This window comes from Achroia grisella, unplaced genomic scaffold (assembly GCF_030625045.1).
Source record: "Achroia grisella isolate CSIRO2021 unplaced genomic scaffold, CSIRO_AGI_Agris_v1 utg413, whole genome shotgun sequence".
Classification (NCBI taxonomy): domain Eukaryota; kingdom Metazoa; phylum Arthropoda; class Insecta; order Lepidoptera; family Pyralidae; genus Achroia; species Achroia grisella.
The window spans coordinates 942,909-956,200 of NW_026712846.1; the positions used below are offsets into that span (position 1 = coordinate 942,909).

Genomic DNA, 13,292 nt, shown 5'->3' on the forward strand with positions numbered 1-13,292 from the left:
AACTTAATTAGTTTTACTTCATTTTTCTAAAATAAAAGTAGCCTCAGATACTTCTTATTACATCAGCTACCTGCTAATAAAATGCCCGTAAAAATTGGTCCAGCCATTTCCGAGATTAGCCGGAACAAACAGACAGACAGACAAAAATTGTAAAAATGTTATTTTGATGTATTATTTATATTAATATGCATGTAGCTAAAAACGGTTATTTCAATATTGCAAACAGACACTCCAATTTTATTTATATGTGTAGGTTGTCTAGCTAACATACTGTTAATGGATGAAGGCGATCCACTACAATCTACATCTTACACGCACTATGTGTATATTATATATACATATATATCACTCGCCCTCCAACTATGTCAACTTATGTTTTCCATGACGTGATAGAAATCTAGACGAGTTTTTATATCAGTGTCCTGTTTAAACTGATATAAGGTTGTCAATTATCCTTATAAGAAGTAAATCAAGGAATCTATAAAATATAACGCGCGGTTTTACGTTTTCTTTTCAACTACATGGAATCTCACAACAGTATATAAAACACTAGCTTTTGCCCGCGGCTTCGCTGCGTATCCCCTTAGGGGTGGAAGTTATCAAAATTCTTTCTTAGGGGATGCCTACGTCATAGTAGCTTTATGCATGCAAAGTCCCAGCCCGATCGGTTTAAAATTGACAAAGTTTCATACAAACTTTCATCCCCTATTTTATCCCTTTGGGGTAGAATTAATCAAAATCCTTTCTTTCTTCTTCTTTTTTAGCGGATGCCTACGTCATAACATCTACCTGCATGCCAAATTTCAGCCAGGGCTGTGCATTGATAGATCACTACGTCAGTCACCTTTGAGTTATATATATATTTAGATATAAATAAATCCATATTATTACATACACCTTTTATATCTTTTAAATTACGCCACTGATTTTAATGCAGTTTTCAGCAATAGATAGAGAAATTCAAGAGGAAGTTTTATATTTGTAATACATGCTTGTTATAATATAGAACAAGCCGAGAAATTCAAAGATTTATAACGCATCCGTGCAAAGTCGGGTCGTTTCCCTAGTATATATATATATATAAATTTAATCCCGTAATAATATTACAAATTCGAATGTCTCTCTGTTTGTTTTAAAAATTTAACAAACATATAAGCATATGTTTGTTAAATTTTTAAAACAAACGACCGAACAGATTTTAATGAAAAACGTAAAAATACATTGTATCGGAAGTACGGACATCGGTTATCTATTATTTGCGGCCACGGTGGTCTAGCAGTTTAGAACGCCGCTTTCCAATAGTCGCGGGTTCGATTCCTCGAGCTGTACAAACATTTTGAATTCATGAGTATAATTGTCTGTATTGATCTAGGTGTTATCTATGTATATTATGTATGTACTTAAAAAAAAATTTATGTATTTATATGTCAGTTGTCTACCCATAACACAAGCTCTGCTTAACTTGGGACTAGATGACGCTGTGTGAATGTTCCTGTGATATTATTATTAAGAAATTGAAGTACTAATCTTATTAATATTATAAATAAGAAAGTTTGTGCGTATGGATGGATGTTTGTTACTCTTTTACGCAAAAACTACTGAACGAATTTTGATGAAACTACATTAATATAGCTTATACATCAGAATAACATAGGGTATAAATTTCACGCAGCTAAAACCGCGGGCACAGTATCGCTATAATAATACAGGGGTTGATCGTAACAGGGTGAAAATTTGATATATTACTTTAAAAAAAGGCAGATGAAATCGCAGGTAAAAACTAGTTCTATATGTCGTTAAGCTTGAAGGCCGAAGCAGGTTGAAGACGCAGTCACATTTGCGATTCAATGAGCCTGTCTGTCGTGGACAGGGCAATTGCCATCGCAATTGATATGACTCCATCATATTGTTAACTGGGCTGACACTGATGTCAGCCCAGTTAACAATATGATGGAGCCCCATGTCGTCAGCGACATGGGGCTTCATTTGAATATTATATAGGGTGGGAAAAGCATACTGAAGTTATATGTACAAGATCATATTTTTTTAAGGAAATATTATTTTTAGAAATAGTGGAATGGTGTGGAACATTCTTTATTCAAATATGTTGTGTATTGTTTATTAAATATTCTGTCATTCATTTTTAATCTATGGTATCTGTACAGTGGCAGATAGATTTTTCTTATTTATCTGTGTTTTGTTATACACTACTCTGTGCGGTTTTGGTTTTGAATTCGTACGTTGAAATCATTTGTTCGTTTTTGTGTTACTGTAATAAAGTATTTCGTATGTGATTTTAAAGTTTTATTCAAGATAAATAACAATGTAAGATTAAATTGAAGCGCTTTTTTTGTCTAACGTCTTTCATTTGGAAAGCTGTCTCATTACAAGAAGAATGAGTTAGTAATTTGCATGTTGCTTTTTAATAATGTTAATTATTTTAACATCGAAAAGGCACCTTCGGGGCTCCATCATTTACCACTCAAAAAATCATATCAATCAAGGTCGAGTTTTTAAGAATAAAAGAGCTTCGCTCAACATGTGACCTGGTGGGTACATACACAGCTGTGACAAACCTAGTTCATTCAAGATACGACCTAGTGCTTACGTAATCGCACTTAATATGGATTATAGAGAACGCAACAAATAATGCACACAGAAATTCTCAATCGAACCAGTCCTAACCGAATAAGCTTAAGTCGCTATTTATTATTAAACTATTAAAATTGACTGGAAGATATTGCTTCTTGCAATAAGACCGCCTTTTGTACATCTATATCTCCTTTCTATATAATTCTTGTGTGAACTTCTTGGTGCAATAAAAAGATTTTAAATAAATAAATTCACACAATACATCACATAATTATTTCTATAATGATAGTTGTTGCTATTATAGAAATATATTAAACTAGCTGTACACGCGACTTCGTCCGGGTGGAACTTAACTTTATTTTTCTAAAATAAAAGTAGCCTAAGTTACTCCTTATTAACATCAGCTACCTGCCAATAAAATTCCCGTCAAAATCGGTCCAACCATTTCAGAGATTAGCCGGAACAAACAGACAGACAGACAAAAATTTAAATAAATGTAATTTTGATATATATTCCGTATTTATATTCATATGCATGTAGTAAAGAACGGTTATTTCAATATTACAAACAGACACTCCAATTTTATTTATATGTATAGGTACGATGAGACTGACGTGCCAAGATTAGACAAAAGAATAAAAAAAAAAGTTATAATATATACTCTATATCCGAATAATGATTACTCTATCCGAATTAGTTGCACCTTATATATATCCGAACACAAATTATTTATATTACAAATATAGGTAGATACGATGGGACTGACGTGGCAAGAATGGAAAGCTCTTTAATCATTAAAGAAATAAAAAACGTGACAATATGTCTATATCCGAATAATGATTACTCTAGCTGAATTAGACTACACCACATATATATACATATATATCCGAACACTAACGCAATTCATCAGGTTAGATAAGATACCCAATAAGAAAGGCTAATAAATCGGAGCATTATCACGGAGTTTAGTTTAGGGGTGACAAACCATCCCCTCGTGTGTGCCCCTTCGATGTCTATTATGCCGCTATTCCATTGTTAGGAGGGCTCTTCACCCCACGACGTGAGATCCACAAAGGGTTCGAGACCATGGTACTAATAAAAGTAATAAAACGATCTCCTCGCACGCTAGGGATGCGAACAAATGATAGATTATGGAAAAGATCGATTACTATTATTTCATAATAATCGATTTTAATATTACAATGAACCGATTAATTATTAATCGATTTTCTTTCGCCTCCTTTATTTTTCAAGATCAAGTGGTGACCTAAAAAAACAAGAACACGCACAAACTAAGCATCGATTATGTAAAGTATAATCGATAGTTTTCATTCAACAATTTTACAGAAACAATCGATTAATCGTTTTACAAATAATTTATGCAGAGTGTCACACCCCTACAGCACAGATTGTATTTAGGATTGAAACGTAACCGTGGGGTGACAACGTCTATGTGTTGTTAATTTTTTAAGCAGCAACATAAATGTTCTTATTATGAATGTGGACTTGTTTGTCTGTATATCAAAGTATTCATTGTAATGTTACCATTTATTTGACTACATACCAGTACTACGCAGATAATAATTTAACATTAATTTTAGTTACAATTTATGAATTCTTGTTATTTTTTAGTTTATATTCAGAGTATAAATGTGTATAACATGTGTTATTATTAACATTTCACTGGATCTGGATTCCGAAAAGGAACTATGATTAAAAAAATATTATTCAAGTGTTTTTGTAACAAAAAAATAAATAGTTGCAACAAAAAAAAATACTACAGATGAGTACCTATCTCCTCCGAAATTATACTCGATTTAATTTTCAGTATTATTAAAAGGAAAAAAAAAATGAAATAGAATTTATTAAATATATAAAAAATAATATTTCATTACACACTATTAAACCACAGACAAATACTTAAATGGTAAACTATATCAATAAATGAAGTAGGAAAAAAAATTTTGTTTATATCCTTTACAATTATTTCCTATCATATTTATTTAATTGAGGTCAGGAACACGTATAATTATAAACATTATGGAATGCAATAATGATATTGAATACTTCAGATCCTAGAGGATAATTTACAGTAATTACGACATATCCCTAGAAAGGGTTTATGACCCTAGTGGCGCCGACGTAAATTATAAAACAATTCGTAACAACTCTATAGGTAGATGCTATAACTCTATAGATAGATTGTTAGTAAATTATATTATCTGTGGTAATGTGTACTAATAAACCCATTTCTAGCCATGTACCACGTCAGGTTGACCACCACGTGGTTTCCATATATACCGTTGTTATAAATTCTTGGTGAATTTAGCAGGATGGAATAACTGACCTGACATCATGTTCGTGTTATCATCCTCCACTGGTGCCCCGCCAGCGTAAACTGTTAGCGCAGGCGGGTGCACCATTCCATTATTATCCATAAGAGAAATCTTATGAATATTATAAATGCAAAAGTTTGTATGTATGGATGGATGTTTGTTACTCTTTCACGCAAAAACTGCTGAACGGATTTTGATGAAACTTTACAGTAACATAACTTATACAATAACACGTAGGCTATAATTTAAAAATATATTATGTAAATTCGGCGATACATAATAATATGTATAATGCAGACGAAGTCGCACGGGTCAGCTAGTATAAAATAATATATATGTCTTATATATCAGAATAATTATATTATGATACTTAAACAAATCTTTCTTGTTACAAAAGTATTTTGTATTATTATAAAACTACGATTCTCTGCAAAAGGTTTTCATTTATATTTGAAAACGGTTACGTGTAAACAAGCAAATTACAAATCTAAAAACATTAATTAGTAATCCGCGAATGCGAGATGTTGAATTTAAAATCCAGATGCGGAATATCTCATGAACTATATACTGTTATAATGTAAACACGCGAGAAAAACATGGTATACGCAAACTGTATGTACAAATAAACAAAAAGTTTTACAACTGCAATATCGGTTTCACGGTCAACGATATCCAGAGGGATTTATCCCGGCACTTACCAAAAGCGCGGCCTCCAGAGAGCGCCCTTATAGGGCCACAATATAAACACTGAACAATTGATTAATAAAAAAATATCCTTTACCTATTAGTGACGTTGTTTCATTGTTCTCTTAATTGCGATGTCGCTCGGTATCGGCTACAGATGGCGGGAATGAAAACACGGACGTTACGCACCGTTGGCAGTTCGCACGCGACTGCCTTGCTCGCTTTTGCCTCTGGCGGGAGGAGGCAGATCATATTATTTGCCCTTAACAAAATCAACTGGCAGTTTCGCGTCCCCAATTACCCATTTTCCGCGAGTTTCTTGGTATTTTCATATACTATATTACGATGTGCTTGTTACTTATTACTTACACATTATTGTTTTTTATAATTTTACATAACATTTATGATCATCCGAGAAACATTAAATTAAACAGCATATAAGTACTGTTATAGCCTCATATAAAGTGTCGGAGGTCCAGTGGGTCAACACCGCTTACTTCCGATGGCTGCGGGTTCGATTCCTCGCACGCTATAAACATTGGTATCCATTAGTCTGTTTATTTTTTGTTTGTATCAGTACAAAAAAATGTATTTAATAATAATAATAATAATCTCAGAATAATTCACACAGCGCTATCTAGTCCCAAGTTAAGCTATCTAAAGCTTGTGTTACGGGTAGTAGATAACTGATACAAATACGTAGATTTTTTTTTTTTCGTAAATACATACATATTATACATAGAAAACACCCAGATTTGTATCGGACAAACAATCATACTCATGAATACAAATGTTTGTGCCGTGCGAGGAATCGAACCCGCGTCCATCGGATGTAAAGCGTTGTGTTGGACCGCTAGACCACCGAGGTCGTCGAATTTAAATTGGTATTTATATTAGTTCTCTAGTACCCATAACACTAGCTCGGCTTAACTTGAGACTAGATGGCGTTGTGTGAATTGTCGAAGGATATTATTATATACCAAGAGTCTGGTGTATTTGCACCCGAATTCATAGAAGTGACTATTTCAGGTACCTACACAACACAGGCGACTCAACACTATATTAGTCGAGACTTTTTATAATACACTAGCTTTTGCCCGCGGCTTCGCTCGCCTTAATTTATCCCCTTAAGGGCGGAATTTATCAAAATCCTTTCTTAGGGGATGCCTACGTCATAGTAGTTTTATGCATGCAAAGTCTCAGTCCGATCAGTTTAAAATTGACAAAGGTTCATACAAACTGTCATCCCCTTTTGGATCCCTTTGCGGGTAGAATTTATCAAAATCCTTTCTTAGCGGAAGCCTACGTCACAACATCTACCTGCATGTCAAATTTCAGCCCGATCCAGTGGTTTGGGCTGTGCGTTGATAGATCACTATGTCAGCCACCTTTGAGTTATATATATATTACTCTTGATATGCGGTTTTGCATTCAATTAGCCACTTATATGAACAGTGTTATATAATGTACAGGAATGTATTTAATATTCTTAATTTGAATTTAAATTTAATGTTCTATTTATTGTAAATTTTATTTATTCCTCAATGTCTTCACAATCGTTCATAATATATCTCCGTATTCCTAGTACTCAAGTATGAATATAACACCATCATGGTTTTCTAACAATATTTTAGTTTTTATGTATATGAAGATTCGAAATTTGAAATTTAAAAATATTAATTAAGATTCAAGATTCTTTATTTGTAAAATATGCAGTATGCATGATTACATAAAGAGATTTTATACACACAGAACGTATTTGTATAACATGTTTAGACTAGATGGCATACAAAATACTTAAATGCTACAAAAATTATTAAATATAATTGCGAATCATAATAATAAAATGTCGTAACAATATAAAAACATAATAATAGAAAATTTCGCCAAATTATATCATTTAAAATATAAATAATCTTTATTTAAATAAACTCATTACAAGCACTTTTGAATAGTCATATTTTGATTGTACCATTCATTCGGAATGCAGATTCATTACAAGAAGAATGAGCAAGAAACTTGTGTGTTGCTCTTTTGAATATGTTTTTTTATATAAGTTTGAAAACATAATATGTCGTGTTAAGAATTCATTGTCATTTTATAAAATTACTCATTATAAACACTAGTGAACAAGAAAGTGATATTATTTTTTGGGCCCGTTATTCATCTAGACTTTTTCTTCTGTTTTCTTTTTACTTACACATATAAAAATGAAACTACAACTAACAGCATTTACCTCACGAGACTAGGAAGAATTTTCACTATTAATTACCTGTAAATTATAAATTTTAAGTTTTAATCTTAAAATATTTAAACATTATCATCATCTGCTCCTTCCTTATCCTATTTATTTGGGGTCGGAGTAATATGTTTTACTCTTGCATTCCTGTTCGCAGTCATCTCATTATTTACTATCTTACTTACTATATCATGTTACGCACAGTCCATTCATCTACGAGGCTTCTTATACAAATACAAATTTTGATTGTTCAGTATGAAATTCTTGAAAAAAAATTAAACGAGATTTTCACCTAGTAAAATCAGTAAAATTATTGATTTATGTTCAAGGTTGGAGAGAGCCAAATTGAACTAGTATACATGATTTTTTCTGATTTATTATTTCTTCGTACATGAGTAAATATTTTAAATGTTGGCAACCCTGTTTAAGACTCAGAAGAAATTTAAAGAAGAAATTTTAGTTAAGAGATGTATCAGACTTTTGAGTCAACATATGCAACTTTCTTTTCACCTTATTTATCTGAACTGCTAGTAACATAAGAAATACAATTGCACTACAATGCATTACATTAACACTTTAAGAAAAAGACAAAGGAAGCACATGACAAAGAATCAACGGTGCAAGCAAATGAACTAAAGAGGCAGTTCCGGCGGCGAATCCTACAATCTCTCACATGATCTACGCGAATTAAACAAAAGTGACACGAGAAGCATTCTATCTAAATAGATAGATAGGGAATTCATTTATTAAATAACATACAGGGTTGGCAATAGGAGCTGCCTCAGCTGTTGCTGATATAAGCACACAAAGTTGACAATAGGAGCTGCCTCAGCTGTTGCTGATATAAGCACACAAAGTTGACAATAGGAGCTGCCTCAGCTGTTGCTGATATAAGCACACAAAGTTGACAATAGGAGCTGCCTCAGCTGTTGCTGATATAAGCACACAAAGTTGACAATAGGAGCTGCCTCAGCTGTTGCTGATATAAGCACACAAAGTTGACAATAGGAGCTGCCTCAGCTGTTGCTGATATAAGCACACAAAGTTGACAATAGGAGCTGCCTCAGCTGTTGCTGATATAAGCACACAAAGTTGACAATAGGAGCTGCCTCAGCTGTTGCTGATATAAGCACACAAAGTTGACAATAGGAGCTGCCTCAGCTGTTGCTGATATAAGCACACAAAGTTGACAATAGGAGCTGCCTCAGCTGTTGCTGATATAAGCACACAAAGTTGACAATAGGAGCTGCCTCAGCTGTTGCTGATATAAGCACACAAAGTTGACAATAGGAGCTGCCTCAGCTGTTGCTGATATAAGCACACAAAGTTGACAATAGGAGTTGTAATATTGTTATAACAAACTTCGGCACAAACTAACTACTAAAACAGAAACAAAATTACCGCACAGAGTACAACTGATAGTAATCATAGATTATCGCGCAGACTAAGCGTAGAGGCAGCCTGCGCGTTCGTGGAATACGTTTTTTTTTATTTAATATTTTGCGGCTCTGGATACCAGTCCTTTTTAGCCCAGAGGCCGTGGGGTTGCCAGGTGCTAAAAGGAATACCCCATTTTCCGAAGAAAGGCTTCACGTATTCATATTACGATTTAATTAGTAGGTATATTGAAATAGACCTGCAGGATATGTAGAGAATTTAAATCACTCCATATGTCCTGCAGTTCTACATTTGGTGGCCAATCCCAATATCGATAAGAAATATTGGTACTGTACATATATTTCAACATTATAAAACTGTTCGAAACTATCTAATCAAATCAAATCAAAAATAATTTATTCGTACATTTTAGTAGCTTATCAAAGTCAATTTTTTTGTATAATTTTTTTTCAATATTACTGGATAAGAATTAGTTTTTAGAGTCATATGTAGTAGGTCCTTGTTTATATTATATATTATAATAATTAAACGTATATGTGTCCAGTACCTAATACCTAGTACATAACACAAGCTCTGCTTACTAAGATATAGATAAAAATTCTTATCTATACATGTTAGAAAAAGAAATAAACCTGCACCGTTTAGTAGACGATTACCTAAATCCTGGCGGTGGTAATTGAATTAAAGTGGAGTTAATACAGTTACCACTGGCGTTAACTAGATTACTTCATCTTGTGCTCTCAGATTAGTCTGCTAAATATACAACGTCATATAAAATCCTTAGGTACTAATATAATAAATGTGAAAGTAGGGAGAGTTTCTTACGCTTTCACGCAAAAACTACTGAACCGATCATCATGAAATTTTGTACACATGTTCTTGGAGGTATTAGAATGAACATAAGATTCTTTTTACTTAAAAAAACAAATATTTTTTACAAAAAACTAAAAGCTGCGGATAAAATCTAGTATTAAATAATACACTGATCGTTGTTACTCTATTAGGCCGGGTAGCGCTAGCACTGCTAAATATGGTACAGAGCATGATTAATACGTTTGTTAACACTGGTGACCGTGACGATGATGGATTCGTCATGATAAAGAAGAAGAGGTACACGAAGAGGACCACTTGGAACCATTGTGACACTGCACTCACTGGGCCCAACTTCCAGTTGCTACACCGACCACGGTAATGTACCTGTCCCGCATACACAACGCCACCAAGGAGCAGGACATTGTCGACTACATACCGACCAGGACTAACCTGACATTGAGGGTGACGCAGCTGGAGTCATTTGCGCAGTTTCAAGGCGCCTGTGGCTGGGTCCCACCAACCCAACACCAACAACACCAACATAATGCCAACCTTCATGAAAATGGACTACTGGCCGAAGGTGGTGTAACGGCGCTACCATAGCAAATTGCCGTCGTCAGTGCCGTGCCACACAGAGAATTCATATTTAACTAGCTGTCCCGGCAAACGTTGTTTTACCTTAAAATAAAAAAAAAATTAGGTGTGGACTACCCCTAACATTTAGGGGGATGAAAAATAGATGTTGGCCGATTCTCAGACCTCATCAATACGCTCACATAATTTCAGAGAGGCGTTTTATATTTGACACGAGAATTTTATATATAAGATTATTATTTCACATGTATTTTACTCCATAAAGTATCTATAATAAGGGCCGTTAGAAGCCTATGTTAAAGTGTCTCCTCAATTTTGCTTGCTTCCATGATACAAGCTTAACCTAGCGTGGAGTCTATAGATAAAATGTTTTTTTAGTTTTCAATAATAAAATCTAATATATAAAATTCTCGTGTCACAGGTTTCGTCTTTATATTACTCCGAAACGACTTTGATGAAATTTTATATGTATATTTATTTATAGGTTTATAACTATTTTTTATACCCCTAAGTGTTAAGCGTGGCTCACTCCAAAAAAATATTTTAAATTTTTCGACAATTTTTTTTTTTATTTATGTGACATTAAAAATAGATACAACCCTAAAAGTTCACTTTCTACCTACGTTTGCTAAAACGTTTGGCAAAACTACGTTTGTTAGGTCAACTAGTATTTTATAATATTCTACTAAATGTTTATTAATTATCTCCCCGCCACGCCAGTTGCTATTGATAATGTAGCGTGAATGGGCCATAGACTAACCACAGACAATTCATTCTAAAAAGGTAGTGGCTGTTATATTTATATTTGTTTCGATCCTTTATTATGTAAGACATATTTATGTATTGTTGACTTAATAAATTAAAAAAAAATACTCTACTGACATCATTTGCACTACGTCAGATTGTAAACAAACAGATTTAGTTTAGAATCTAATCATGAATTCAATTAACTGAAACGTATGAACTGTGGTATAGATACTTCAATCAGGCTTATGTTACAATTCAGCTAAGTGTTATTTATTACAAAGGTCATAAGGTGCAATATTATTAGCAATTCTCATGTTTCAAACTCACTCAACTCAACTTCTCAGAGGACATAGAAGGTTTTGTTCTGTATTTTTATATGCGGTAGCTCAGCTTTGTTTCTACGTGAACCGATTTTAATCCTTTTATATTGCAGTAGTGATTGAATTTCTCATGACCAATAGATTTTGAGTAATCCTTAATAATGAAATTGATGTCAGATTTTTCGTGAACTAAACACGGTGTTAAGTACCTAATACCTAATATATAAAGTTATAGTGTCACAATATTTGTAACAAAACTCCTTCGAAACGACTTTACAGAATTCTAATGTAGTTTTGAATGTATATTCAGTAGGTCTAAGAAATAGGATGTAAAATATTTTGCATATATGCAATTCGCGCCTAAGTGGTAAAGATGGTCCAACAGTAAAAAAGTTTTTATGGTTTGAGATTAAAAAAAACATACTAAATATAACTCTAAATTTTGAACCTTCTAACATCATAGCGAGTTTACTCTGACTGTCACTTAACCACGGGTAGTGCAAACTAGTTGAAACGAGACTCGAGACCTTTATTTATTATAAAATTGTTCGTGTTAAAACCCATTTAACTACATTTATAATACCTACTCATTAATACTTTTATAAATTATAAGAAAATGAACCAAATTTCTTCTCGCCGTGTAATAATGTTCCTTAATGCACGATAGACTCGTAAAAAAAATCATTAATGACTTCAATTTAAGTCATTTCAATTAAATGTATTTTAATACTGTTCTATTCCAAATGTATTTCCCACATAGTCCTTTAAAAATAAATTCTGTTTCTGCTTTTGAAACGACTAGCGCCATCTATCAGAAAATGAACGTATTAATATATTCTTCACAACGTGAATAAGCAACTGTTTGTTTGTTTAATAGTTGTTAGTTCTAGTTTCAACGGATAGATGGCATTGAGATTTGTTTTGTTCCATTTCTAATTTACAATAATACTACTTTGATATGAATTCGTATAATAGCATATCCAAAAATTTTAAATTACAATTGTTTAAAATCTGTCCTAAATAATACGTTTTTTTGCACCTATCTTACCAAAAACAGCAATTGACTAAAGTAGGTACGAAAAAGTATTTGCAGTAGATTTTCATCATTATTGCAGATTATATTTTTACATACATTTGTCAATTATAGTATCATACGTAAGTTAAAAAATCATAATCCATATTATTTATCTTTCTCAGTAGCGAGTCAAATTAAAACTTACGTATATAATTGTAAAATATAGGTTTAATTTGAACTGGAACACTGCCAAAGTGTTTTAGAATTAATTAAATGATTATTGACGGCCGTGTTACAATGACATCGAGATTTTATTATTACTAACAGCCGTCTTTTCGCCCCCGCATCACCATATTTACGCGGGAAAAATAGGTACACCTTCAGTGAATCTTTCAAACATAAAACTGTATTTTCAAAATACAGTTGATTTGAGAACTTTCTGCTTTTTGAAGTCGGTTGCAAATAAATACAAAATGGGCAATATTAAATAATGAAGTACTGATAGATTAAAAACATATCAGTATTTTTGTAATCATGTACAAGCTCATTTGAAA

At 32.9% G+C, this 13,292-nt stretch overlaps 1 protein-coding gene across 1 annotated transcript in view; it reads right to left on the bottom strand.

The window, feature by feature from the left end:
* Window positions 1-5,804, bottom strand: part of LOC131844809 (aminopeptidase N) — a 47,626-nt gene extending 41,822 nt beyond the window's left edge. Inside the window, exon 1 of the mRNA XM_059193772.1 lies at window positions 5,710-5,804. The gene's annotated coding sequence lies outside the window, so the exon portion shown is untranslated. The remainder of the gene's footprint in view (window positions 1-5,709) is intronic.
* Window positions 5,805-13,292: the final 7,488 nt, after the last annotated feature.